Source organism: Myiozetetes cayanensis, unplaced genomic scaffold (genome assembly GCF_022539395.1).
Source record: "Myiozetetes cayanensis isolate MyiCay16 unplaced genomic scaffold, myiCay2020 scf13, whole genome shotgun sequence".
NCBI classification, from domain to species: domain Eukaryota; kingdom Metazoa; phylum Chordata; class Aves; order Passeriformes; family Tyrannidae; genus Myiozetetes; species Myiozetetes cayanensis.
In genome coordinates, this window is record NW_026086937.1 from 13,243,455 (window position 1) to 13,267,453 (window position 23,999).

General features: G+C 46.4%; 1 protein-coding gene across 11 annotated transcripts in view; it reads right to left on the reverse strand.

Annotated features, from left to right (window-relative positions):
• LPP (LIM domain containing preferred translocation partner in lipoma) overlaps positions 1–23,999 on the reverse strand; it is a 333,675-nt gene that overhangs the window by 300,995 nt on the left and 8,681 nt on the right. For 3 of the 11 annotated variants that reach the window (XM_050308811.1, XM_050308810.1, XM_050308808.1), the window contains exons 1-2: positions 22,343–22,981; positions 10,368–10,473 (exon numbers count right to left, since the gene is read on the reverse strand). The gene's annotated coding sequence lies outside the window, so the exon portion shown is untranslated. Of the gene's footprint in view, positions 1–6,690; positions 6,795–9,781; positions 9,832–10,367; positions 10,474–22,342; positions 22,983–23,999 lie in introns of those variants that run through there. The other 8 variants (XM_050308805.1, XM_050308806.1, XM_050308802.1 and 5 more) reach the window with 7 other exon arrangements.

The following is a 23,999-nucleotide window of genomic DNA, read 5'->3' on the forward strand; positions in this document are numbered from 1 at the left end:
TTTTTTCCTCCTACTCCTTTTCTCACTTTCTACCCTCCTCTTCAACCTTCCTTCCTTTCAGGTCTTCTCACCTCCTTCCATACCAATTTACCTGCCTCTGTCTATCCACTCCTCCAGCACCTTAAACACCCTTTTCATCACCCACAACTCCCACTGCAGAAGCCCTTCTCTTCCAGCAATCTACTTTATCTAGACTTTGATCTCCAGCAATGCCCGTGCTGACCCTTCCCCAACCCTCAAGTGCACATTTGTCTGCCTTGGATTGCAAACTCTTTAGGACAAGGATTGTCATCTTCCCTACTTGTAAAGCACAGGATACATTTATAGGGTGAGTAAATGATAAACAAGCCATCTCCCAGCATTTCAAGGTAGCTCAGTGTGGGCTCCCTTGGTGTTTGCCTTTTCTCCACTGCAAATTTATTCTACCTGTATGACTTTAACTTCCTTATCTGTGTTACAAGGTTATCACTTAAATTTATCAGCAAATTTTTCAAAACAAAAGTTCAGAAAGGGAAGTGGGGAAACAAAGGGCCTTTACCAATCCTGCTCACCCTCAGCTCAAACCCTGAGATGTAGAGGAGCTTGAAGGAGCACCACAGGGGCAGACCACAGCCAGAAATAACTCACTGTGATGATTTCAAGTCCCACATGCCTCAGTTCTATTCAGTTTTCAGTAGGGTTTTGGACAAGCATACATTCATGCCTGTTTTCTGGGGGAGCAATTATCAAATCTACATCCAATTCCACTCGCTGAGTGTGTGCCCACCTTTGAAAGGAAGCTGGAAAAGAAGGAAATAGGCTGCTGAAATGGAAAGCTGGGATAAGGAAAAAAGTTACAAATACAAGATTACCCACTACAGACAGGGCATCAAGAGGTGACTAATAGGCAGCCCGTGCTTCAAGGAATAAAAACACCCCACCAGCAAAGGCAAAATCCTCTACCCATGTCAGAGCCAATGCATCCAGCTGGCTCACTGTTTGGCAACAATGCCCATGTGTGACAGGGGATTTGCATAGCAGGTGCAGCACTTCTCAGGAATCAGTGTGATAAAATGCTCATTCAAAAAAAACCAAACCCACAAAAACAACAAACAAACAAAAAAAACCCAAACAAACAAGAAAAAAGTACTTCCTAGACAGTTCACTGGGTTGAGATAAAGCACTATCTTTCAGTGTCATGAGAACCTAATTTGCGTGGGGTTTCCTAACTCCTCCAGTTGCTGCTCTCTTGTCCCCTGCATTCCTACACCACGTGGATTTCACCCCCTGTCTCCCCACACACACTAGCTCCTCACCTACATGAGGACATCACTCCAGTCACTTTGAAACACCCATCCCCAGTGCCCTCCCAGCTTTCAGAAATATTTCACTGGGAACATGCTCAAGAGCCACGTCCTTCTCTGTCCCTACAGTCTTAACAGCCTCTGCAAGATTATCTGATGTAGCTTTCTGACACTCACATATCTTGGTGGAGAATTAGCTGATAACTAACAAAGCACTGTGGGTAGCACACGTGTCAGGAAGCATAAGCGATAACACCGATATGTCGTGAGAAACTTCATCCAAGCCCTTGGGAAAAATTAAAATTTTTGTTATTGGTTTCATCTGAACTCACCAGCTACCCTCAAGACTACATAGCAAACACAAATGCCTTCAAGTAAACAATGGAGAAGGGGGGGTATTCAAAACCCCCTGTGATTAGAGATGGTCACTGAGTCAGCAACAAGAAAGACATAATGAAAATAAAGAACAGACAATGACAAAGCAATCACCTAGAAAACAACAGGAGATGACAAAAGAATGTCAAATCAGTAAGCACTCCTTCCTTTGCTCTGAATGCACCTTCCTGCATAGCAGCGTTTCACCAGATAGAGGTGGAAGAGCTGGTGTTTAACACTGACCCTGAAGACTTGCCCAGAAGTTTTTACATCGCTCAGCACCCTATGCATAAAAGGGCAGCAGTGGTGACACTCCCAGTGAACTCCCTCTGGCCAAGATGTCTGGCAGGTATAGCTAAAAAAGCTGGTTTGGGAAAATATTGCCTTTTTATAGCTTATCTCAGTACAGACAGCTGCCTCACACCTCTAGAAATAGCAGGATATAACAGCCATGTTTGCAGGGACAGATTTTAAAGGTTCCATCTTCTAAGAAACAACCTACACATCCAGAAACAGGAGGCCAGATTTGTTTTGATACTGGAACCCCCTTCCATATGCTAAGCATGCCCACGGATTTGCAAAAACCCTGCTCTGAAAATGGGATGTTCATTCAGCAACAGGCGATAAGAAACTTGCATTTGCCTTCCTATAGAGTCTGTTCCCAGCACATTCAGCAGCAATATAGCACATGATTAGGTTGATATTGCCTTTTGCTGAAAATAGTTGGCATTTTATAAGTAAAACAGTGGTGGAGGAGAGCATTAAACACTGGAAAAATAAGACTATTAAATTAAATACAAATACCCTGCAGGCACAGCAAATAAGCACCTCTCTGTTGTTCCTTTTAAGATGGAGCAAGCCAGGATCAGATCCCAAAGCACTGTTATGATCTGTTTGAGGTGATAAGGACTGAGCCACAGGATTTATTCCTAGGTCCGTCCCACAGCTGCAAACCTCAGTCCCAGGAGCCAGGAGGAGCTTCTTCAGCCCTCTTGACTCTGTCATGTTTGTGAGTGCAACAGTGATAATGTTATTTACCTACTTGTTAGCAATAACAAGCTTTTTTAGATAAAAAGCACAAAATTACCATGAATTTAAACGCTGGAAGAACTGATGCTAAGGATGTAAATGGCTCCAAATCTAACAAGGTGTGGCAAAAGTTCCATGGTACACCTTTTACTAAGAACAGTTGGACCAGTTGTCTACAGCACCTTCCTCATCATGAGATTTTTTTTTTTTTAACTGAATAAAGGGGTACTAAAGACAACAACCTGCTGTGAAATGACCAAAATTCCCATGCAAACAACTCATTAGCAGTGTTCAAATGCAATTTAAATTACTAGTTGTTCAACTGCTCCTCAATTTCATGGTAAGTTTCCAAGGAAAATTACACGCTATGTACTATTTAATTGATTGTTTTCTACTTCTTAACATCCATTTATTCCCTCCTCCTGTCTTTTCCTTAATTTCAAGGGATGATGATGACTTTTCAGGGAGGAAAGGGGAACAGCTAATCAAGTTGAAGAGGGATTTACCTGAAGAACAAGGATGTAGGAGGAAAGTGGCTGCCAAAACCAGGCAGCTTCACCAGAACTTGTCCCTCTGATATTTTAGCAGGAGAGGTATGAGACAGCACAGTGCAAGGACTCTTTTCCTCTCCACCACAGGCAGCCAGGCTTGTGAAACCTGATATTTCTTTAAAACACAGTCATCCCCCACCATGACAAGCAGTAAGCGCAGTTAACTATTTGAGGACATTGGTAAAGCAACAGGAGCAATCTGTTTCCTCTTCTGGGCACACTAGTCCTTGAACCAACACGCTCACTGGAGGCAAACAAGTTGTTCTAATTTGGGAGATCTCATCCCAAACGCAAATACCTAGCTTACAGAAGTAAAGTCTCCACCCTAAAAGCTGACTGAAGAATTAGGCTGTGAGTGAGACCTCCTGCTGCTTGCAACAGCTGGTACAGGAGAACATGTATTATAAAGCTAATAACAACAGACATTTCTTAAAAGCCTGCACTCCGCTCAGGTCCCAAGAAGGAGCAGCCTCACAATTAGGTAAGGTGCCATCTGGAAATTTCTGAAGTAATGATACATGGTGGGATCACATCACGAGCTAGCAACATAGATCAGCTTTATGAAATACTCAATGCCACTTGGTTTACCTTTAAGCAATAAATGCAGAAATATTTTGTGCTCAGAAAAGTATGACTTTATTACAGCAAACAAGATGGGTTTAACAGTATCACACTGCACAAGGTCACAAAGTGTCCACCTGTCTGCAAGAGCTGAGCATGAACCATCACATGGAATACTTTTCCCGAATTTGCCACACAGTGCCCTAGTTTCTATGCCTGCACACCAGAATGACGCTGCTTTTCTCAGTCTTCAGGCACTATTTAGTGTTTAGCAGCTCTGAAACCTTTGCCTAAAGAAATGCAAAGTACCAAATGTGCAGAGGCTTCTAACCTTCACCCTTTCCATGCCCACGTGTGCTAGCCCCATGCTATCTGAGGCAGCTTCTCTTACCTGCCCAAGGGGTACACACATCCAGCCCTTAGTGCATACTAAACTCCCTCACAGCACTCTAGTCACACAATGTTGGTGTCACCCCTTAGCCACATCCCATACAACACCAGATCTGGATCAATTTGGGGAACAGCTGAGATGAAGGATGAGCTACCAACCAAACCTCCTTACATGGGAGCTAAGGCAAGTCCTCTGTGTTTAACACATTGTTAGGAGTGACTGAGAGAAGCTTAAGAAAGGCAAGCATGGAGCAATCTGAGCAGCTTGAGGTCCAGTGCCATGGAAGGCTTCTCAGACTCCAGTGTTTACTGGTGCCAGGCTAAAAAATCTTTAGTCAGCTGTATTAATTTACAAGGTCAGCCCTTAATGGCTCTGTTCCTGAAGCAGGAGAAAATCCACTGTGGATCCTGGTTAGCATCAGTGGTCACTGGATCTGTTCAGGTCCTGGAGAAATACCAGATGGAGAGCCCTGGCAGCTGCAGTCCCAGCTGGGCATCGTTCGTTCTCCAGAGCTCCCCCAGGTCTGCCCAGCACCCATCAACGAACAGGGACATGGGCAGTACATGGGGAGCTCATCCTTCACAGACCATCCAGCTCTCAAGTCACGTCCTCGCAGCGATGAGATGTTGCACAGAGAAGGATCAGCACATGAACATTAAGAGTCACAACATGCTTCCCCAGACTTGACAGACTAGCACTTCCAGAGCCCTGGTTTACAGCACCCAGGCACTGCTCATCCTTGTCTTCCAACAAGCAGTCTGTCCTGGTGAGCAGGAAAGGGAGGAAACTGTGAGGGGAACAGAACATCATCATTTCCAGTCCCACCGTGCTGTTCCCAAAACACCAAGCTCAGCCACGAGCAGCTGGAGAAGCCTGGGTGCGCCACATCCACGTGCCACCAGAAGCACGGCATCATGTATGCACACGCAGAGGCAAAGCACAGCACACAAGGAGTGACACAGACCACCCTCTCACTGCAGGAATTCCACAACTCGGCACCACCATGCACAGCAGAGGGATGGGTGGCCGCTGGCAAGTTGCTGGGCTGAGGCTTCAGGTGCTGTGGTAGCTCTATACACATTCCCAGTGCCCCATCTCCTAACTCATCACCTCTCCTGCCTGTTCAGGCTGTACGTGCTTTAGGACAGCAGTTCTTTCCTTTTCACTGGTCCCAAGCTCGGTCCAGCCAGGCCCTGACTCCCAAAGCTCCAGTAATCCCAGCAGCTTGTTGAAATAACAAGAAGGAAAATGTAGCTGAAGTCTACAAACCCTCAACACATCCCCACTGCAGTCCTTCACCACTTTTTGAGGCCCAGTGCCTTTTATCTCACATACATCCTCATGCAAACTAAGCCAATTATCTTTCCCTGTTCAGAATAATCCAGACAGTTTTGTACCTCAAGGACCTGCTACAAATCCACATCTCTGGAAAAACCAAACCTCACAATGAGTATTAATCCCTTTTTAAAAGGGCAAAAGAAAATCGATAAGAGGTTTAACTTTCTAACAAAGGTCTGAAATTTAAAATAGAGAGAGTATGATAACGACAGGTTTGAAGCAGCCTAAAATACCAGTTGGCTGAGAAGATACAAGGATTACTAACCAGCAATGGGAACTATAAAGGAGTTGTCACCAATGCTCCTTCCAAAGTAAAAGGATGAAGTGCAGTGCCTTCCATCTGAGGTGCAGGACTAGCAGCTACATAACCCCCAGAGCAGCATTAAAAGCACTCTATATATGTTACATGCTCCAAATGACAAGAGGAATGCAGGATGGTGGATCTCTGCTCCAGATTCCCCAGCATGGTTTTAGCTGGGAAAATGAGAAGCAGAGCATCTTCCAGGTTACCCTCACATCCCTGATTGTCTGGATGAACTGCAGCTTCCTTTCAGAAAAGAGAAGGGAAGGGGAGTGAAAAAACAAAAAAAGAGAAGCAGCCAGCTACAATATCAGATAGATTAAAAGCTTCACACTATAGAAAAATACAGAACAACACGAAAAAACAAACACTGAAACTTTATCTAGTTACAGTAGCTAAACTTCAACTAACAGTTAAATATTAACATTTGAGAGAAATATATCCATGCATTATGCAGCCTTTTTAACACACACTATTGCTTAAGAGACAGAAATCATACATAAGCTATGTTTTCCTTGCTGACCACATGCATATATACTTATTTAACTCTACAGTGCTCTGCTGCCTTGCTGCATTAACCAATGAAACTAAAAGGAAGAGCGTGATGGAATGGGAGCTGGCTTAAATTATCTTTAAACCTACTCCTGAAGAAACATTTTGTCTTTGAGACCAATCCACTAAGTTATCTTTCCCTACTACAGAAGGTTTCATTGGGTCCCTTGCTGTTGACTGGTGATCTACATGCCTGTCTCCACCAGCAAGGCACACAGTTTGATGCAATCCATTTGACTAAACAACACCAAAAAAAAAAAAAAAAAAAAAATCCCAAGTTGCTTGCTAAAACAGCAGTGATGCACTTACCAGCATCCAGGCAAGCTCCTTCGTTAACACGCTTCCCTCTCGAGCAGATCAAATTTAGAACAAGGTCCAGGAGCAAGAGAGAACTGAAAACTGACCACAACAAGCTTCCAAAACAAGAAAGGGGGGGGATTAAAAAAAAACCTTACTACAGGAATTCAAATCCTGCTTCCACCAGACCCTGAGTCACCTCCCCTCCCTTGCAATAGATCAGAGCAATGGGTAAACATTTCCAAATATGGAGATCAAAACTCCAAAGGATGTCAAAAAAAAAATCACCCTTCTCTCCCTGGCTTTGGCACCGGGATGACTTGCCCCTCTGAAGCCTAAGCTGAGCAGCCTTTGTTGACCTACACACAGCCTGGTCATGGGGCCCCATGTCACCATCTTGAACTGTGCTTTGAAGGCTACTGGCTCAGTGGGTGACACTGCATCTCTGCCCCCTCCCAGGGATGCACGGGAAGATGCAATGGGAGCAACTCCAGGAGTCACTGCCCTTTGCCCCCTGAAAGAAACCTCTCTCTCATCTCTCAACTCACCAGCAGAAAACTTGCAGAACTACTTTTTAGAGTGTTCTTTGAAGGCAAATAGGAAAATTCAGGCTGTGGTTATAGCACCACTAGCTTGGCATCAGAAAAGACAAGGCTCAGCCCTCTGTCACACTACAGAGGTCCTGCTGCCACATCCCACACCGGCTGCTCATCTGGTGCAAGGAAATCTCCCCTATCTGGCTCATCGAGCTGGTGCTTTGTAAAACGTGTCCCTGCAGAGCCTGCATGCACACCAGAGCAATATTCCCATGCCAATGCTCCCACAAGCATCAGTCCTCGGCTGCAACGGCTGACCTGCAGGCAGCAGGGGAGTGACCATGCCTGCCAGCATGGGACAACAGCCTCCTGGGAGCTGCAGCCATCGCTCCAGGAGCAGGCAGCCTCTCAGGAATGTGCAAAGCAGGACATTTTCAAGGGGAACAGGCTGCTGAGGCGAGGCGATCCAACCAGACCAAAGTGATTCCCCAGCACCACCCACAAGATGCTATTGAATTTATAGGGAAGGAATTCCAGAGCTGACTCTGCCCATGTATGGCCAAAACAAACTGTAAAAAGCGACATTTTAGTACATCTGGCTTCCACTGGTGCTGAAGCACAGGCTTTGGGAGGAGCTGCGTTGACAGAGGCTCTACAATTACCTCCAGTAACTGAGTAGGGGTCAGGCAGCAAGAGTTTAGCACCCGCTATCACAGATGACAAGAAAACATGTAAACCCTTGCTTTAGAAGACAACAAAGTTTCCTCCTTTTAGAACACAAACCACATGTGTTACACTGCTATCGCTGCAAAAAAATAAACCGTGCCAGAGAGCAACAGCACATGTTCATTACATTGGTAGTCCTGAAGGCAGCTTTAAAGAGCCAACAGTCCAAGTGGCACTAAGTGGTACACCAGGACAACCTCAACATACTGCAGGTTGGGACTAGCTCTCAATGGGTAGCTGATTAATTATTTTTCAAAAAACCCACTAAAACCTCTACCAGAGCTGTGTGCTCCAGCTAGCAGCAGGGCTACCAGGAGCTTTCTCCATGGTCAGAAACAGGAGATATTCTGAACACTGTAGTGACTGTGCAAGAAAATACTCAAAAACTAAGGTAAGAAGGGTAAGGTAGGTGCAAGTCTTATGAATTCTGACTCGGTTTTCCAGCCCCTTGTAGAAAACAATTCCTAGGGTATTGCTTCTTGCAAGGACAAGCAGTGGAATGAAGTAGAGAATTATCTGTCAAGAAAGGGAGCCAAAGTACAAAAGGGGAACACCTGGAAGAGCACCACAGGCGTGCACCAGCCCTTACAGCTCTGGGGTCCTACAGCGTGAACAGATCAAAGTTCTCCCTAACAGTTAAATGCCACCACCTCGCCTGCCCTGCCAGCAGGGAAATATTAGCTGTGTCAGTGCGAGAGGCAAAGGGCTTACGGAATGGGAGAGGAATGCAGGCTGCAGTGGCACACACAGAGGGGACAGGGAAATGAAACCCAGGGGAATGTGGGTTGCTCACACTGCCTCTGCCTTTGCACGGGGGGTCAAGCAGGGTACGTTTTATGGCTCTTGAGGCTGAAACCTGGGCCTAATGCTTTTGTGACCTTAGAGGGACTCCCGTGTCAGAAATAAATATAGCTGTTAGAGGGGGTGGGAGCTCAGGGGCCTGAGCACATGAGGACAAGCCATCTCCCAGCTCCTGGCAGGCAGCCCAGTGCTGCTTTTCAATATGTGCAAGTTGTACCCATCAGACCGGGAGTGAGCACGTGTCTCCTCCAAGCAGCATTTGCTCATGGGAGACTCACAATGCAGCTACTCCCGCAGCTTCACATTCCCCAAGACAGCACTAGGATCTCCCCTCCATTTCCCAGCTGAAATGGCATTATACTCTCTCCCTGTGCTTACTTTAATCAGAGGTACCTAACTGAGCTGGTGTTCAGTGCCTCTGCTACAGAGCACCTTCCACCCCAAATGACAGAGAGGAGAGAAACAGAGGGACAGACACATCCATGTCCAACCACAGCCTCACCAGGAGCTCCCTGCTACCTGGCAACACAAATCCCCCTCCTTGCCACAGTTCTAAGGCTGGGAAGTGAAATCTTGGGGTCCTGGGAATAAAATCCAACTCAAGTCTCCTGCACAGCAGTACAGATCATTATAAAGCAGCCACTGGATCAGGCGTGGCTAATTTCATTTAAATGACATTACATAAGCAAGAGAACTGAGAATATCTGATTCATAAAAACATCTTGAAGGGGCAGAGAGCACAACTTGCCTGGCTTACAGAACACAGGGACTGCTGCAGCATCACAGGGATACTGACCACATAATGCAGACAGCAAGGACCAGGGATGCTCATACATTCACATGCACAACTACACACACAAATTCCTACTCCCCTCCTCCATGCACAAAAGCAGACTTAGGACTTGCAAGCTGAAGTCCTGTGCAGCCAAAAGCCAGCACAAATGTTTGCGACAGTTCCACAGGCAAAGGCAAAAACCGGGTGCAGGGGAATAAATATAGAAAGAAGTCAGGCAGGCAAAGCAGGTGCTGGCTTGTAAAACCTTGGCCAAAAAGGCTTCCCAGGAGGTTGAATCTGGTAGTTTTGCAACAGCTCCACAGAAAGACAGAAGAGACAGAAAGAAAAAAAAAAAAAGAGAACATGAATGCATATGCATTCTTTTATCGCCATATATAGTATATACAGACATTTGGTATATACACCCCCAAGCTCTCATATGCCACTGTATAGTATATACTATATATGCATTGCCATCTTTGTTTCCATGCGCCTACACTTGTACAGCGTGTGTGTATCTGCATTTCTGGTGCGTGCATTTGTCATTACCCCCACAGCTCCTATCCATGCGTGCTGGGACACAACACACTGCTCAGCAGAGCACGTCTAAAGCCTCAGCACCATAGCCTGGAATGACTTCTGGACACTCACAGCTTTTCACTGCTGAGCCCTTCCCCACCAAACCCTCTGGGTGTAAGCACCGCTAGGCAACCATCAATTTGTCTCCTCTTTCCCAATGATCCCACTCCCCCTCCAAACTTTGAGATCCCTAAACAAGGTGCCACTGACAGAAGAGGCGTGACATCCTTCTGAGAAGTTGCCCCTTGTGCCTGTGAATCATGTTTACGTACCAGTTCTCACGCTGCACAGCCTTACTGGTGGGATGAACTCAGAGCAGGGCGTTTGGAAACACGCAGGGCTCCTCCAGACTCACGACTTCGGGTTTCTTTCCCAGCCCTGCAAAGAGAGAGACACTCAAGTGATGCACACTGGATGGGCCTCCCAACGGCTTGTCTCCAAAACTTGCAGTTTAACCCACACAGCTTCTGGGAAACATAGCATTTTCCTCCCCAGCTTTCTTAAGCAGAAGCCTTCAGATTCCTGGACTCCTTTCAGCACCCCCAAAAGCAAGCCCAACCACCCTGAACTGGGCTAACAACCAGCAATGACCAGAAACGTCAGATGCCATAGCTTGGCCAACAACTCACACCTCCTCAAGTCACCTACTCCTTTACTGCTCTTAATGCCACTGAGAAGGGGGAGGGACAAGGAGATGCAAAATGAGGCATAAAATAGTAGAACAGGATGAATCCATCACTCATCTCCCTGACCTCAGGTACAGTGAGGGAGCTAGAAGGCATCATCTAATGCATTTTGAAGCTCACGGGGGTGAGCTGTAAGCAGAGTTACACCCCCAGCCCTCCCCCTCAGCACAGTCTTTTTTCTAAGGAGCTCTGCCCAGTTACCACTGGGGACTGTCTCACTCTTTCCGATAGCTGAGAAGTAGACACTACCCTTTCTTGATGTGACCAGCTCAGTGTTGGTTTTTTGTTTCTGCAGAAGATGAAGGTAGAGCAGAGGGGAAAACCAGGCCACGTGACCGCCATTTTGAACTGGCATGCCAGGACACATGGCAGGGTGCAGCCCACGGGGACCAGCAGCATCTGAATCGCACACTCCTTCCTGCCCCCAGTCAGCATTCCCTCTCAGCCACATCCTGGTCACTCTGACAGCCCTGTCTCAGCCCACGACAAGCACAGGCTTGGCTTGTCATCTCAGCTCAGCAGAGAAAGTTACTGCTATTTGTTGTTGTAACTATGGAAAAGCTCAGTTCAGACTTGCATTTGTTTTACCTGCAATGCTCATGAGAGTGCATGTGAGCCCACAAATCTACAACCAACATGCAGCAAAACACAAAAGCGTCTTGGTGGCTCATAGTCCAGGTCCCTCCTCCCTGTCACACAGCGAGATGCCTTCCTGCTGCTGCCAGCACCCCAGTACCCCTTGTCTCCCATGCCACACTTGTTACCATAGCAGCCAGGAGAGCAACAGGGCTCTTGCATCTCCTAAGTAGTGGTAGATCTCCACTATGCCAACATCACAAGAGTAGACAGAGCTGCACTCAGTCCCATGGTCCCTGTAGCGGCACCCAGCCCTGATTCCTCGCAGTGATGGGCAGGTATAAAAGTTCCCAGGACCATCAGTGCTCCCCTCAGGTGTGATGAGGACAAATTCAACTGGAGATTGCAATGGCCTCTCCCACTCACTGCAGACTTGGGATGAAGATGAGTAACTGCAGGGTTTTACTGCTGGTGAACTCAGCCAAAGAACAATTTTTCTTCATTCATCAATGAGGAGACAAGTACAAGCAAATATTATGGTTTTGTATGTTTACTTTTCATTTAAAAGTGATGTAGAGTTACATACAATTTAGGTCCTTCCCACATGCTCCTGGCAAAATGCCCTTTGGTCTTATCTGCAAAGGCAGAAGACAACAACATTCCCCCCTGGTTCCAACACCATTTCAATTCAACTCATAACAGCACCTCCAGGAGCTCCAGCTAAGACAATACTTCCTGGGAACCAACTTGTGTTTAAAAAATCTTGGCTCGAGATTGTCTCTCTCAGGTTTAATTCACAAAATGTTTACAAGGTCAGTGATAGGACTTCGCTAATTGAACTGTGTCTTCCTGGCTTTACTTTCCACACCAACTACCCCCGTCACCTTGTTACATAATGATCAGAAGCAGTTCATTCACCCATTGGCTGACAATATTGATGCTGTATTGTTGACAGTAAGAACCAGTATTTCTCAAGAAAAAAATAAACATAAATTTAACACATAAGGAGAGTATAGAAAGCATGTTTTCTTGTTTGCAGATTCAAATCTAAACCCAGTAGTTTACAATGCCTGAATTTAAGCATCAATCCTCTGTTACAGCTTGAGTTTTCTTAGATTGTTCAGATTTTTCAGGAATGGACAGTTGAAAACCTCCACAAGAATTCCAAGTTTCAAAGAGCAGCAGTCAGCACTTTCAGAAAAACATAACTTTACTGTGGCCACGTAGAAATGGAAGTAACCAGACACCCCAATCCATTTAAATGAAAATCTTACCTGTGAAAATAATTTCAGCAAGTGCTAATTACACTTCTCACAATGGCCTGGTTGAATAGCAACTGTTTTTCTAACTACTCAAAAGCTGCATTCACTTTTAATTTCTTTACACTTGAAAGTGTTACCAATATTCAGAGCCTGTTTATTATTATTATTGTTTTTTAAATCAGTATAGCTGTACTTATTGAAGCCCAAGTGCAAACACCAGTTGAACTGGGATAAAGTGGCCTCATGCTGGGATCCTTTGTTCCATTCCTTCATGAAGCAGATGGTTCAACCTGACAGCCACAAGGAAAATTGTCATTTTAACTGTTCCAGTCACCAATTTTTAAGCACAGACAAGCTCTCAGCCAGTCAGCCATCAGCACAAACTGACACGGGTCCCCCCTGTATGATTGGCAGGTGCACGAACAGTTCCCCAGACGCCAACCTCATTCAATCTGACCTTTTCATTTTAAATGAAAACCACTTAAAAGTCTGCCCTGTTCTGACATACGTCTTTTTATGTCTTTCCCACTCTGTGCCAATATATTTGTTATTTGCTGGCCAAAAGTTCCCAAACTAAGAAATCTCACGTTATCTCCTCCACCGCCAGAGCCCTGACCCTCAGGCGCTCTGGCCACCGCCAGCACCGAGGGAGCCATCTGAGGTATGCACATTCTCACACACTGGAAAACTGGATCCCTTAAATACTCCCCTCAACTTAAGAGTCCAAATCTGACTTAAAATTCAGCTTATATAAATCAGTAGCGTCATACTTGAACATAGCCACATGGAGACAGGGGCTCCTCTTTCTACCCTAGGACATTGACACATGCAGGATCCAGCCCTAATAGTTTTCTGTATTTGCTTCTCAGGCTTCATATATTAAAATTAAACTGTTCGATTCAAAGTTATCTAATAAAAAGATCACGCAAGACAACAAAAGCTGGAGATGCGTTTCCTCTGCTCTTCTGCCAGCAGCGGCATCTGCTCAGGGAGTCACCACAACGAGTAGCCTGGCTGCTGCCTTTTGGGAGGTCAGATCCTGTGCTGGTGCAAAGCAGTGGCTGTGAACAGTGAGTTTCAGTCCTCAAGGAAGCACACACCCCTCATAGATAGTACTCAGCACGGGGTTGCTTCCAAATCCACCGCAACCCCATGTGTCAAAATTAGCCATAATGGGACTTATCACTTCCGAGCTCCTGGTCCAGCCCTTGTCCTGGAGGAAGGCTGATGCCGGCTGTAGCACAGACGATCAGCTCCAACGGGGAAAATGAGCTCCCATAAACTCCCTAGCAGCCCCTACGTGCTGTAGGGCACAGAGCCTGGTGCTACAGCATTGCCCCGCAGGAGCCGCAAGGTCCTGCAGCAGTGGCACAGGCTTAGGGACCAGGGGACACATTTGCATCTTTGCTGTCACACTTGATTTTCATGTTTGTCCTGGGGTCCATTAAGTGTGACTAAAACAAGAGGGGGGAAATGAGTTGGGAGAGCAGGGGGGAAAAGGAGAGAACACTCCAGCTGCACACCAGCACAGAAGGAATAGGATCCAACTTGCACTCAAGGGGTAGCATCCTGCTCTCCCAGAGACTGCTGTATTACAGAAAATGAAAAGATCATTTGGAGCAGAACACATTTAAACAGAGGCTGAGCAAGTTGCGGACAGCCCTACCCAGTAGCCAGGAGTCACCCTGAGCTGGAACCACTGGGCCACAATGGTTGAGAAACAACCCAAAAGCAGGATCAGCCACGTTGCACTCCTATTATTTTAAATGCCCAAAGACGGAGAGAAAAAAAGGGTGGCTAAGGAATGAGAGGAATCAGCACAACTATGCCAGTAAGCCTGCGGGTCCCATGCTGGAGCAACCTTTCAGCAGCTCCCCATCACTGCCAGCAGCGTTGCCTGTGATTTACATGTCTGTAACTGACACCAGGATTGGATCCCATATTTTCAAGCACAAACTACTGGCTTCACACTGTTCGCACTCCCTCAGTCTACTGTAAGTCGAAGATTTTCAAAACAGTCTCACTGATTTTTATTTTCACTTTTTTCTCTTTCCCCCACCGTCTGCTGTCTGACCAAGCCTGGTCAGAGAGATCCTGAGCAAGGGGAGGCAGTTTCACTTTCTCACTCAAATGCAGCCCAGCTTCTTGACCAAACAAGGATAATTGACTTTGTTTTCAAGTAATAATAATAATGGCCAGCCTTCACTAGCGAAGATCCGGGGAAGGTTTCTACACCTTCCAGCCTGCACATTGGATTTTTTAGGTGAGGCACAGTGTGCGCGGAACTGAGCCCACCCTTTAATCCTAAGGTTCATCTGCCGGGGCCAAGCGAGCTTGGACGGTGGCAGCGAGGTCCTCAGGACGTAGACAGATTGCCTTACAGGGCTAACGAGCTCCATCTGCCCGGGGAGTGTCCCTGACCAGGAATCGAACCCGGGCCTCGGCGGAGACAGCGCCGCGCCCTTAACCACTAGACCACCAGGGGCTCCCTGTTCTCAAGTATTCATGCAGTATCAGAGCACCACAGAGCCTGGGTTTCAAACAAAGGATAACATTTTGCAATCCAAAAAAAACATGCCATTTGCCCACCCCCTAAAGAATGGCCATCCTCACCAGGCAGCACCAGCAGAATGCTGCCCTAACACAACACTCACATCTTAGAGATGCTCAGTCAAGAAAACCAGACTGACAGTGCCCAGGAGAGCAGAGAAGTGCTGTGCCCCAAGGCATGGGGGCAGGAAGGTGCCTGGTTGTCCCCACTCCCAGACCAGGGTCTTCTCCAGCCCACCTTCAGGTTGAAACCTCCTAGGGTAGAGATGGTATTTTTGTGCATGTTTGCTCTGCCAAGTTTAAGGGGTTTATTATAAAGTTTTATTATAAAGGATAATGTCCCATGAACCATTTTGGTTTTAAATGGTCAAAATTTGAAGGCAGAGGACACCCTCTCACAAGCTTGCTCAGGTGCACAATGAAACCCTTGGCACCATGGCAGGCCTTCTTACTGCTGTCCTTAAAACCATTTGTAAATAAAAATTTTAAAACTTAGAGCCTACATGACCAGACAGTATTCGTGTTCAAGGCTTAGATTTTATCCAGTTTTGGCCACATCATTTGAAAATAGCAACAAATAGCTGGCAGGCAACTGGAATCCACACTCACGTGCCCATGTGGTCAGACTTGGTATTTTTGAGAGCATTATAATTCATGGAGACATTTAAAAAAGCATGATCAACTAGGACCAGTAAATCTTTTTGGTTTAGAAATGTTTGTCCCCTCCAAGCATTAGCCATCCTCTTTCGTCTTTATATCCTAATAGCAATCCAAGCCAGCTTCAACCTCGGAACAAACACGTTCAGGTGGGATGAGCATGTATTAAAAAGAGAAAAATTTCTCAGGGTTGCTGCTCCTTTTTCCAAACAGCTGGATAAAGAGGCCAAGGAAGCATACTCCTTCAAGAAAAAAAGGAAAAAGCCTGGATGTGGCAGAGAGGCCCAGGTAAACATGGACACGTGGCAATAAGCCATCAGAGCGCAAAGCAGCCTCACCACTGACTGCATTTCATGAAAACATTTTTGTTTTCAACAAATGTTTTTACCATCACAAATAGAAAAACAAGAACTTTACAAAACAAGAACTGAGTTGCAAGCTGACATTTCCTCTGAAAGCTCCATTTTGAGAACAGAGCCATTTATTCCAAATATAGATAAAAAATTCTGGAGCAATCCTGACAAGCCCTAATAAATGCTCTTATTACATCTGAAAACTAGGAGGACCACAGAAGCCTGTGTATGCATCTACCTTCTGAACAAGAAAGTACCATGACTTCCATCATAGATGGGGACTGAGACATGCAGAAAATACACTGAAAAGCTGGTCTAGTTCCTAAATTACCCCAACTGCAACTGGAAGCCAGACTCCTCATTGAATCAGGCCCTTATGGGAGAAGAATAAAAAAGAAAAAAACATTATGGGCAGTGTTTGAGGCTATGCTTCATGGTTTTCCTCTATGTGATGGGGCAACTGACCTGATACCATAGAGCCCCCACTCCCAGTCTGGGATGGGGAGGGATGAAGGCGAGGGTGCTGCCCCTTGCTTTGCTGTGGGATAACACACCTTTGCTTTCTGGGATAACACGCCATGCTGTCACTATCACACACAGCCACTGGACTTACACTGCAGACAAAGGTGCTGCCCCTCTTCTTCCCCAAAGGACACCTGAACACCACCACCACCATCCCTGAGGTGTGCAAATCTCAGCCTGACACTAATAAATAGAAAAAAGGAGACTGAGAGGGTCTCCAGCTCACACAGCAACAGGACAACGGGAAGGAAAGGCAATTTTAATGCCCTGGCTCAGCAGGACCATGCACATGCCATCCCACAGCACAGCTGCCAAACACCCACCTATCTCAGCACAGCAACCCAGTAATCTCCTTGCAGGATGACACACAGCTGCATGCACTTCCCCTGCACCCCCAAAGGTGACAGAGGTGAGGACAGCACATGGCTGCCTGGCACCCGGCCCTATACAAGCTCCCATCCTCCTGGTTTAGGCTCAAGCAAAGGGAAGGTGGTAGAGCCATCACCTTGTGCAAGAAAACCAGAAGACTTCTATGGGAATTCTGCAGATTATCCTTCCATCAAAGGAGTTTAATTAATTGCCTGTAAAAGGGGACTGTGATTTATCACATAACTTTTCAGCATAGTAAGTGCAAGTATTGTCACATCTTTCCTCTTCTTAAAAATAAAGGATGAAAAGGCTTTAGTCCCCCTATGCCATTGTACCTTGTTGACTGAGAAGTATACACACTGGACTTGTAATGCATTTCCTTTATTATTTGCCTACAGCACCAACAACGACTGTAAAATTGAACCCCTGGACCTGTATGATTTGGTTCACTTTTCCTGTTTATCAGTGAAAAAAAAAAAAAAAAAGAGGTTTCTGGTTTGCAGAATGGCAAAGTTCACAATTACACATCAGTCAGCACCCTTACTGGATCTCACTGGTGCTCACAGGAAGAGATCATGCTTCTTACCACGTACCTGACAGTTTCACAGCACAAAGTTTTCTTGGCTACCAATTCTCTGTATTCTTTCAAGAGTTTGCCACATGATATCCTCCAACCTGCTACTTCAGAGCACCGTATTCCAGAAGAGCACATATCTATTTGTTGAAACATTAGCTACTGTGTGTGAGCGCAACATCACACCAAAGGTACAAACCACTGGAGACCAAGAAAGGTCTCTCCAACCTTCTTCTGTCTCGCTGGTGTGATTCACAGGAGCACCTAACAGCATAACACCACCATCATACCTGTCCTCACCTACTCCTACCCTACGATACTAAGTTTGTCAGCAGGAATTTTGTCACCAGCCCTGAAGCCAGCACTTGTTATTGAGCCAAGTGTTTTTATTTTTCACTTGGTGATGGGGAAAAACAGAAGGGAACTGCAGAAGCTTTTAGAGACAAAGATCTCTCCAGGACTTGCCAGACAATATTTTCAAAAGACTGACTTGGCACAGCATCAAGGAAGTCAGCATCCAACGTGCTAGCAAGACCAGCTCCATGCCAGCCATCAGCCAGGCTTAAGGAGCGTTAAGTGACAGCAGTCAGGAATACAGACTAATACCGCACCTCTCAAATGGGGTACAGCCATATGCCCGGTCACCACTCAAGAAGGAAATGCAGAATAAAATGGAGGGGGACCTCTTTGAGCAACTGCAACATCTTAGGCATCAGTGGCCAAGCACAAGTCAGCACATGCCAAGACTGACCACGCAGCAGTGCGTGAGATACCACAGTTGGCCTTCAGCCTAGAAACAGGAGACACCCGTGGGAGGCTGCGTGGGAAGAGCTGGTAAGAGAAGACTATGTCCTATCAAGGCTGTGAATCTGCACGTTGCACACAGAGGCTCAAAGCAGCCTTGCATAAGCCATTCGCCCATAGCCACCATATATCTAGTTACAACCCCCAGGAACACAGCTGACTTGATCACCAGGTCTTTATCAGCATTCACAGAGACCAGAGAAGGTCAAGAGAGCCATCATCTAGGAACTGGGGACACGCACAGCAAGCTCAATGGGAACTTGACAGGCCAAAAATGACTGCAGTCACGGAGGACTAGGGAGAACTCGCTTATGTCGCCCTCTTTTTCTGAGGCTCTCAGAGGTGACAAAACCTCTGACCTTCGATTAAACCATGCTACTCTCACAAGAGGAGGTGGCTTAGGGGCTCAGGAACTCAATAAGAAACTATTTATCTCAAGGTCGTGGGTTCATACCCTCTTCAAGTTCTCTTTTCTTAGTCAATTAAAACAGGAGACTTGATCTGCATTAAAAAACCCATTGCTAGGGGCATAGCCAGATACTGCCTCATCAAACATGCAGATTAAGAAAATACAGTCCCACTGCTGCTCCTTGCACATCCCACAGCAGAGCACAGAAACCTTAGGAACACTCCCTGTGTGAACAAGACTCACCTTCCAAGGTAGGAAAGCAAAAGGAGGGATTGCAGATGAGTGGGCACAGCTGCCATCACCAACCTCCACAGCAGGTCAGGCACATCCATCTATGGAGCATTATGAGTGAAGCTGATTCTGCCCCAGCCTCTGAACCTGGGATATTCCTGCCCATCCCTGTACCATTCCTTTGAGAGGAAGGATGTTTATCCAGTGACTGCTGCCCAAACAGCAATTCCTCCTACCCAGTTGACACTCGGAGGCCTAAGCCCCACCACAAGGTAACAGTGGGAATAAATATCAAATCCAGAGAATTGCTTCTGTCTTTGCACCCACAGAGCAAACAGCAGTCACAGAGCCCCAGGCCCTGCTTCCAGTGAGCCCAAGCACTTTGGACTGGACACCTTTCAGCCCTCAACCCAGCAGTGACATTGGACAACCCTGCCCATTTGCACTGAGGGAGCATAAGGAACACAAACACTTGCATGGGCACTCAGGACCAGATGAAGGGAGAAGACCCCCTGCCCTCCTTCTGCTGCAGACCCAGTCCCAGTCATGGCAAAAATGTGACAGAGGCAGAGACTGAGCAAACAGAAAGGAGAGAGGACACCTTCCCCAAAGCAACATGTGAATCAAAGTTAATGTGCATCTGAAACCAATTACTGATAGAAACCAAACTATCTAGGAACTGGAATTCCTGGTAGTGAGCACACACACAGTCAAAACCTTTTTCTGTTCTTGCTGGTTTTTAACCCATAAAACATCAAGATAAAAACATGCTCCAGCACACAGGGTGTATGCACCTCTGTCACCTTTAATGGCTTTCCACTGAGAAAACACATCCTCCCACCCCAAATGCAATTATTAGGTTCATAAGATTTTTTATCACCTCATTCTTTTCCTATACTTACCCTTTGGTCCAACAGTGGACAAAGGATTCAAGCACAAACTCCCTGTGCACCAGGAGAGAGCTGCTGGCCCTTACCAGGCCCCTTCCATGCACCATGGCCAGTGCAAAGTAACTTGGCAAAATGAAGGTGTTTGGAAACAAACAGGAAGCCAGCAGAGCTTCCTCCCTTTCACCAAAGACGGTAATTATTTTGGAGAGGACTAGATACTCTTTTGGTTTTTAATTAGTGGTAAACCAAGTTAACATCAGTTCATATGAACAATTAAGGGCTGCAGATCCACAACCAAGGAAAACAAATCTGTACCAGTCCTTCATCCCTAGAATAACTTCTGATCATCAAGCACAGTTACCACAGGGATGGACAGCTTCCCGTGCAAGCTCCTCAGTCAATTAAACTAATGCAGACAAAAAGGCCAGGCAGCTGCAGCCGGCAGCACAGGGCGAGTCAGATGCACACACTTGGTGCAGTGAAGTGACAGCCACAGGTTCACAGTGATGAGGGACAGGAGGAGCAGTCCAAAGCCTCTGTCATCACAGGAGATATCCAAGGTTTGTCCTTGAGATGCTGAATGGCAAAAACTGGTAGGATCTGTGACCTGAGGAGACTTCAGGAAGTTTTAATTGAGAAGACAGAAGCACACCTTGGTATACAGAGCTTCATGGAAACTGAGTGAGGAAATAACTAAGGAAAGTTCTTGATTTATTAGTAATCCAGAACTATCCTACTGCTGCCCCCACTACTCCATTTAGCAGCCTTATAATTACAACTCTGTCTGAAAAATCAGGACAGTCACACAGCCAGAGCACAAAATAGAGGCCAGAAGAAACAAGTGTGATCCTCAGTCCTTCTTGAGAACTTCTCAAATCACAAACTGGAGACTCCAGAGACAACTACAGAATAAACAGCCACTTCAGCAACACACATCCACATCACTTGCTTGACCTCCGAGGTGTTAGAGCTTGCAACTAAGTGTTCACACTTGGGGAAAGAGAGGGAGGCAAGTAAAGGATGCAGGCCAACCAAGAGCATCGTGACTTCTCACATAACCACCAAGAAGGTGGGCGCATCAGCACATGAACAAAGGTAGGCAGCAAGAAAAATCCACAGCTTCTTCCTTTCAACTAGATTTTAATAAAGTTTGAGTGTGTAAACATATCGTAAAATCCCATTCCCCCTCAAAAACTAAAGGAAGTTGTGTCTTGATGTCAATGGAAGACCAGACTGGCCCTTGCAGAGCAGCCTGAGGCAGTGGCAGCAGCTGTCCTGCAGAGCTGAGCCCACACAGCCACCAATACATACAGCTCCAAGGGGCTCTTTCAGCAGGTGTTATTGGAATCCTGGGCATCTCTAGCAAACTGCAATGATACTTAACTTCCTTATGGGCTCAAGAGGCTGACAAACATCTGCTGAGATTAGCTGGTTCGTATTTGTGAAGCACACACAAATGCTAGAGTAAGGAAGGGGCTGACCTATTTATGCATGTGAATAACGGACCAAGACCCAAACCCACATACTGTATTTGCACGTATGGCTGTATCTCCCCTGACAGATTTTACTGTTTTAGGATGGAGGCATGAGGTGTCACCTATAGCTTATAGCCTGCTTCTGGTCACTGCTATTTAAAGTGAGTCATACTGCTCCCCTCCTCTGCTTCACCTCATCCAAATGCACAACTGATTTTTGCTAACAAGCTGGGCAAGTGCAGTTCCACCAGGAACCCCCACGTGGGGGTTGCCCTTTGCAGGAGAAACCCACCTTCCCTCAAGACTCCATCCCACTCTCTGGCGTCCCACCAGGGCTGCAGATCACACAGCCCACGAATCTCCAGCACGCTCCCAAACACCAAGCTGCAGCAGATCAGCCACCCAAATTCCTCGTGGCAAGGGACTTTGCATCGAGTTTCACGTTTCACTTGGGTGTCCCTCCCTCACACAGAGGCCTCCTGTTAGTGCAGGCTCAGGAATGAGACAGTGAGTATATGCACAGTTCAGAAACCACAGTGATAAACAGCCATGAGGGAGATGAAGGATGGGGAAGAGCCCAAGTAGGTTTCAGATCGAACTGTGCATGTTTATTAAAGGTATTATAGGTGGCAATGGCTTGCAGTGACAGGACCACAGGAGCTGTGTGTTCCCATGACCCAGAATTGCTTTGCACCAAGTTGCAAGTCCTAAATATACAGCTTTGCTCTGACAGAAGCTACTGCTCCCCTTTCCTCCAGAGACACATTTCAATACTTATCAGATCTTCATCTTAGTCACGTTCTACTAACGAACACTTTTTACATCCTTGTCATCTTCCCTCATCATCAGTCACTATGTCCCCAAGTCAATCTTTCTGCTTTTCTCTTACCATTCTCCATTTTATCTTCATCTCCCAGGGCAGGACCTCCTCAGAGCCAGATGTCACTCCATGGGTGCAGCCTGTGCTCTCTGCTTGGGTTCACAGGACTTTGACGCACACAGGTTGCCAGACTCATTACTCTCCTCTGGGTAGCAAAACAAGTGACAGGCTCAGTCCAAGATAGTAAAATTTAGAGATATGGACAACACAAGAAAATGTTGGCTATGGGATATGGAAGTAAAATGAAGGACGAAAGGAACCCAGGAGTATACCAACACCACACCCAGAATTACTCATGTCTTTCATTAGACAGATAGGCCTTGCCTTTCTGGAGATCAAGAGCATCTGGAATCACTTTCATTACATATCAGGTAGATTTTGCACAACCAAAACACACCAAAAAAAATATTCCCACTCTAGCAGGTGCATCTACCAAGAGAGTTGAAACTAAACCAGATGAGCCAATGTGTGACTTTCTAATAATATACACAGCTACCTTTGTACCTCCAGCTGTACCCACGGAAGTGGGCACACCTTTAATCAGGTATGGATCAAATCACTTGAGATATAAGAAATTTATCCAGAGCTGTTGCCTGTGCCTCACTGCACTCAACCTTCAAGGGATGGGGAACAGCCGACACAGACAGACAGCTGCCCTGAAGCTAACAAAGCTGGACTAGATCACTTTTGCTTGGACTTCTTGCACATGAAAGCATGACCCAAGAACTAAAACACCACCTCAGGTGTGCAGATGAACACAGATTGGAGGCTTGGGCTATGGCATCCAGGGAAGCAGTGTGGTGTGGATACCCATACAACAGCCCAGAAAGAGGCCGAGGGCTACTAGCATAGATGATCATTGTAACACACCAGAGCATGTATCCTCTCTATCCCATCCCAGGGTAGAGCACAGCAAGCCAACTACCCGGCAGTGCAAAGCTGAGGCGATGCCAATCTATCTGCCCTGCGTGCTCAGAGACATTTGATACCTACCTGCAGAAACAGTGCCCACAACACACTGCCTGTAGGTTGTGTGTGCAGTGAGGGCATGGGGACCAACTTCATCCAGAGTGACTTGCAAATGAACACCCCCTACAGGGATCCTTGCATGTAGTAAAGCAACGAGCTTCTTGCATGCTACGATATAGTCCTCAAAAATTTCTTTTCCTAAACTAACTTCCCCAGCCTCCACACACCCCAAGTTCACAGCTCTCCCACACAACAGAGCAAAACACACTGTGCCAAGGCATGGAAGGAGGCGTGCAGGCATTCTGTGAGTTGCCATCCTTTTACCCAAACACTTCGAGTACCTGGGTGGGCAGAGTGCCTTAGAAAGGCATGCTCAGTTATATTGTTTTAAGTTCACCTCCTGCTCTGGCCTCAATGCCAAACCTCGGATGCAGAGGGAGACACTTAAAGAGGCATTACATTTCAAGTACCCCACAATCATTCCTGTAGCAACGCAGAGGTCGAAGGCATCATTCCTAACTTCTAAAATATGCTTCTACCCCAGAGTTCATCGCTTAATGCCACTGTTCAAAGTTTGCAAATGTCTGCACCACTCACAGTATGACCTCCTACACTGTATGAGGCTGACTCTTCATTGCAGCAAGGCTACGGTCATTCCAACAGAAAATAAGTCAGACATCTCCTTAAGTAACTTCAA